Source organism: Echinops telfairi, unplaced genomic scaffold (genome assembly GCF_000313985.2).
Source record: "Echinops telfairi isolate 266 unplaced genomic scaffold, ASM31398v2 ScPeMD7_3533;HRSCAF=4204_0, whole genome shotgun sequence".
Classification (NCBI taxonomy): Eukaryota; Metazoa; Chordata; class Mammalia; order Afrosoricida; family Tenrecidae; genus Echinops; species Echinops telfairi.
The window spans coordinates 9,952,891-9,958,890 of record NW_022107431.1 but is presented as its reverse complement, the minus strand read 5'-3'; the positions used below and the strand labels follow the sequence as shown (position 1 = coordinate 9,958,890).

Here is a 6,000-nt window from a genome sequence, read left to right as displayed (position 1 = left end):
TTGATTTGGGATGTGGTTATGCTTGCAAATAGTTCATGGTTCTAGTTCATGGTTCTATCTTTCATAAACATTTGCTTGTGGGATGTTGAGAACTCCATCCCCCCGCCCCCCTTTGTTTGCTTGTTTGGCTTTTGCTGTGACGCGGAAGGGATACTTAGTTTAAAAGGGATGAGAAATGGGAAATCCATTTGAAAGAGGGCAATAGTCTTCCTTTGGGGCTCTGAATTCTCCTAGGTGTATCTTCTATAACAACTGTCGCCTGTTGTCAACTGCTGCTGAAATGATTACCTTCTTGCTAATACAGTCAGTGGAAACACGGGTTTATTAGATGAGATAAGACTTGCCCTGGTTCGAGGAACACAGTCAATTTTGTGTTGGCCTTTTTAAAAAGAAAACCGAAGCCAAGAATTTCTAAAGAAATTTGATGTTGGCAAGCATCCCAGAAGCCCCCAGTTACACATGCGATGTAAAAGGCTACAAGGTGAGTACATGATGGCATGTGGGTTCCCACACCCACAGATCTGCTTGCCTGTAACGTGTATTTACAATCTTCTTAAAAAAAATTTTTTTGCTGCGTTGTTGAGGGCACGCACAGGCCTACACCAGTTCACCCATTTCTACCTGTACAAATTCAGTGAACTGACAGTCTGCCAGCAGTGCAACCATTGCCCCTCTCCTGCCCCGAATTCTTCTTCCCAGAAGTCTCCTATCTAATCATTCCAGTTACTGTTCTCAGTTGATCCCCAAAGATCAAGATCTTAAAGGAACCCACTGCTCCAGCAGACTTTCTTCGCTGCTGCTGCTGCTGGTAGGGTCAGGCCCCGTCGAATCTGTTGCCACTCACAGTGGCCCCGACCTGCCTCATCTTCACAATTGGTATTTTCCAGCCTGCAGCCACTATGGCAGTTCACCTTGTCAGGGGTCTTCCTGTAGCAGGGGGTTTTGCTCTGGGCTGCTTCCTGAAAGACCTGCAGTTCGAACCCTCCAGCCGACCTGGAGAGAGATGAGGCTCTTTGTTTCCATAAAAATATTTATAACCTCAGAAACTAAAAGCTGCAGTTCTCTGGGAAGAATCAACGCGATGGCAATGAGATTTTTTTTTTTTAATCGTTTGTTCGCGCTGAGTAGGCATCCTGGATATTATTTGGTTTTGAGGAGGTGCCGTGGGTATTTGTAAGGGGGATGCAGTTTAGCAACTGGTGCAGGTACACGTAATGACTAGATTTAGGAAACCTGAGGGGGGGGGGCGCTCTTTTACTATTCTTATAATAGTTACGCCTGAATTTAATTTGCTCTTACAGTTATAAAGGACACTTGGTCTTCTATTAAACCTGAATCAAGTGTGCTTGCTAAGTAAGAGCCATAAAGCCCGTGTAAGCACTTCCGGCTTCCTTATCTGCGGGCACGTTCTCGCAGGTTCTTTCACCTTTCCTTTGTGCTGGAGGGTCGTTGTCAGCAGCTCAGAGATGTAAGGAAAGATCAAAAAAGGACCTTGCCTCCACTTCCTGGTGGCATACTGGGTCTGTGGAGCTGCTAGCCTCAAGGTCAGCGGTTCAAAACCCCAGGCTCCCTGAGGGAGAACGATGAAGCTTTCTGCTCCCGTAAAGATTTATAGCCTCGGAAACCCAAGGGGCAGTTCTACCCTGCCCTAGGGGATTGCTGTGGGCTTTCATTTCTGTTTGTGTTTTCCATGAGGTGATTAAACCCAGTACATTTTTTCAGTTAACGCCACACCCATCCACCCACCCTCCCTCCACATGGGAGTGGCTTCTTTTTTCCTTCCCATTGTTTTAATTGGGAAGGAGGAAGAATGCATTCTCCGTAAGCAATGAAATGACAGTGACCTTATTACTTTTATGTCTGGCTTGTTGGGGCGCTGCCGCAGGCGCAGACTGCCAGCCTGAAGTGGCCGGAAAGATACTGAGTCCCAGTATTCTAGGTGACCGGGCAGGCCCGCCGTCACTTTTCCAGAGAAGCGCTTCTGCTCTCTTCAGTGAATTTCAGCCCTCCACCTGCTTCCTTGGCGGTAGCATTATTATATTTGAGCTCTCAGGCGTCCACAGGCATGTTCACAATAGAAAGGCATTCTCTTGTAGAAGAAAGAGCTTAATTGGGCTATCCTTCATTGCTGCCTCCTCTCACCTCTTGCTTCTCATCTTTACTCTGGAGAACCCGGGGCTGCCATTCCCAGGCCCTTCGTGTCTCATTTAAAACTACACCAAAGGCTAAGAGCTCCTCTTGGAAGCCTTGGGGTTCTATGTTTGAGACAATCTTAGGGGACTTCTATTTCAAATAGATTTACTTTTATTTGAGAGATCAAGTCTTGGGAAGGGGCCCTGTATTTGTGTGTTTGTGTACACGCGTGCCATCACACATACACCAGAGGACCTTAAGAAACTAGTTAGTGGACGGTAGGCCAGATCTGTACCATTCATTGTTCTGTGAATTCCACGTCAGTTCATCTTTGGTAACTAGATGTTTCTGTTCTTAGGTTGTCACTTTAGGAATAACTATAGCTACCTCTTCTTTTCTAAAATTAGGAGTTTCTGATGCTGTTTATTTGTTTTCTAACTCTCCCAGTGTAGTCAATTAATCTGGCCCTTCTAGCCATAATTCCTTCTGTGATGTGTTACCATTCTGGAGTCTGCATGTGGCTACTATCTCATTGGAGGGAGCTGTGGGAATGGACTGGATTGAGGCATGGGATTAAGTCCTGAGGTTAGTAAAGGGTGTGAACCAAATCTCAGCCTTGGTTTTCTGGGGGCTGTGGTCCCTAAAAGACAAAGCGACACCTCCATCAAAGCCACGCCTGCCTTCATAAGAACCATCTCAGGAGCAGAACACAGAGACCAGTTGAGCCCATCCTAAGAGCATGTTCAAGTGCAGAAGCCAAAACAACCACCATGAGACTCCCCAGAGGAACAGCCCCAGACGACGGTAGAGCAGTGGGGTGGGTTTCCTGGCCTGAGGAGGCGGAGGCCAAGGTCCTTGGGGCTGAGACTGAGAACTGGAGAGAGACGCGGCTGCTGTCTGAGGAGAAGGGTTGCTGTGGACCATGACTGTATCCTTACTGCTTACTGATGCTGACTTGTGCTAACCTGTTAACTCCCCTAGTAAGCCGCTTTAATTGTGAGTATTGTCTGTGAGGTCTGTGTGGCAGAGAAGTAGAGTGCCGTGGGAGGATGGGCTGGTGTCGGAATAGGGTTCAGAAGGTATCAGAATAAGGCACGGGAGGATCCTGGAGGTGTGTCTCACCCCTGCCTTGTGGCAGTAGGGAAGCCACAGGGGTCAGATACGGCCTCCTTCAATCGTCGACGCACTCCAGTGAATCTCATGCGCATTGTGCAGCTTGTCTGAATTACAGATGTGGAGGACTGGAAAGCCCGGTAGAAGATGCGTGAACTTCTTCCCGGTGTAGAATAAGAATCGAAACCCACTGCTGTTGAGGTGATTTCGATTCATAGCAAGTTGACGAGAGAGAACATCCCAGAAAAGAACCCTATAACCTGCCTCCCGAGCTCCCAGAACCGTTATGAAGAGTAGGGGGCCTTTGTAAGAGCCTTAAGGATTGAAGTTGGGTTGGATTGCTAGTCATTCAATGTTGTGTAACTTAGTACAATTTTGAAAAGCATATGAAGTAGGATGGCTGTACACTTGTGGAGTCAAAGAAATATTCTGAGACAGTCAAGGGCCCTGGTGATTCTGTGGTCGAGTTCGTGCCGTGCACAGCCGAGACGCGGGTTCAGCTCGTGGTTGTGCGTAGCTACCCTGTGTCAATGGAGGCTTCAGTGTTGCTGTTAGGATCAACATGTTTCACCAAGTTCTCCACCAAGGCAGCTCGATAGTGCTCCCCCTCCCCGTGCTGTCAACTCATAGGGACCCTGTAGGACCGAGGAAAACTGCCCTGGGGGTCTCTGAGACTGTTCACAGTCCTCGTCGTTGTTAGGTGCCATCAAGTCAGTTCCTACTCATAGCAACTCCGCTGCAGATCAAAACACTGCCTGGTCCCGTGTCATCCTCACAGTTGTGCTGTGTTGGAGCTCAGTGTTGGAGCCACTCTGTCCAGACCACCTTGTTGAGGGTCTACCTCTGTTTAGCTGGCCTTCTGCTTTACCAAGCATGATGTCTTTCTCCAGGGACTGGTCTCTCCTGATAACATGCCCGTGCCCGAAGCATGTGAGACAGTCTCCCTGTCCTTGCCTCTAAGGAGCCTCTGGCTGTACTGCTTTCAAGACAGATTTGTTGATTCTTTTGGCAGTCCATAGTACTTTGACTTTTGCCAGTGACTTATTGTGCTAGTTACATAATCTGGTGTCAATTTGGGACTTGAGAGGATAAAGAGTGAAGGGGTGGAGTCTAGTCTGTCAATCATTGTATAGCCAATGAGGCCTCTGTGTGGGCATGGCCTTACCCTGAAGATTCTGGGAATTCCTGTAATTCCTCCTTGCAGGTGGGAGAGATACTCTTTGCTCACTCTCTGAGAGACGCTCTACTGACAAGATAGATGGCACTATGCTGATAGACCCTGTGCCCTGGGAACTGGAGGAACATGGAGACCCCTGCCTTACAACACCTCTGGATCCATAAGACTTTGCACCCACTGGCCTGTGATCTTCCTGCATTTGGCGTCATTGCATATGTTTCGTGACTCTGAAGAGGACTTTATAGATTGATATTGGACATATGGACTAATTCCGGACTTCTAGACTTGATCTGGACTGGGCTGGGATGTTTTCTCAATATTCAATTGATCTTGTATATAAACTTCTTTCTTAAACACTTGTGATTGTCTATGAATTTGTTACTCTAGTCTACCCAGACTAACACACTTATTCAGTGTCCAACTTTCACATGCATATGAGGCAATGGAAAATACCATGACGTGCGTCAGGCACATCTTAGTCTTTAAAGCAGCGGTTCTCAACCTGTGGGTCGAGACCCCTTTGGGGGTCAAACGCCCCTTTCACAGGGGTCGCCTGATACATAACAGTAGCAAAATTGCAGTGATGAAGTAGCAACGAAAATAATTTTGTGTTTGGTGATCACCACAACATGAGGAACTGTATTAAAACGTCGCAGCTTTAGAAATGTTGAGAACCACTGCTTTAAAGTAACATCTTTGCTTTTCAACTCTTTAAAGAGGTCTTGTGTAGCAGATTTGCCTAATGCAAACAGTTATCTCTTGACTGCTGCTTCCATGAGCATTGATTGTGGATCCAAGCAAGACAAAACCCTTAGACAGTTTCAATCTTTTCTCCATTTGTCATGATGTGTTACTGACTGATTTTGGTCGTCTTTACATTGAGTTGTAATCCATACTGAAGGCTTCAGTCCAAGTGCTCCGGGTCCTCCTCATGTTCAAGGAAGATTGTGTCTGCTTATTGCAGGTGGTTAATACGCCTTCCTCCAATCCTAATATCACATTCTTCAGATAATCCATCTACGATTACTTGGTCTGAATACAGATTGAATAAGTGTGATGAGAGGATACATCCCGAATGCACACGTTTCCTTGTTTTAACCATCCCTTGTTCTGTTCCCACAACTGCCTCTTGATCCATGTATAAGTTCTGAATGAGCACAATTGTTTTGGAATTCCCGTTCTTCTTAAGGCTATCCATGGTTTTTTGGGGTTTTTTATGATTCACACAGTTGAACAAATGCTCTTACATAGTCCATGAAACACATGTAAACAACTTAATGGTATTTCCTGCTTTGAGCCAAGATCCATCTGACATCAGCAATGATGTGCCTTGTTCCATGTCCCCTTCTGAATTTGGCTTGAACCCCTGACAGCTCCCTGTCAGCATATTGCTGCAACTGTTGGATGATCTTCAGCAAAATTTTACTTGCATGTGATATCAATGCTGGTGTACAGTTTGAGCATTCTGTTGGATTACCTTTCTTTGTAAATCTTTGCAAGAGTAGAAAGCCTCATCTTTCTCCCTTGGAACAGCTAGTGGTTTTGAACTGCTGACCATGTGGTTAGCAGCACAGCTT

The 6,000-nt window shown here is 46.4% G+C and overlaps 1 protein-coding gene across 1 annotated transcript in view; it reads left to right on the top strand.

Annotated features, from left to right (window-relative positions):
- The first annotated feature begins 429 nt into the window (after window positions 1-429).
- SNX9 (sorting nexin 9) overlaps window positions 430-6,000 on the top strand; it is an 82,194-nt gene continuing 76,623 nt past the window's right edge. The window contains exon 1 of the mRNA XM_045294415.1: window positions 430-481. The gene's annotated coding sequence lies outside the window, so the exon portion shown is untranslated. The remainder of the gene's footprint in view (window positions 482-6,000) is intronic.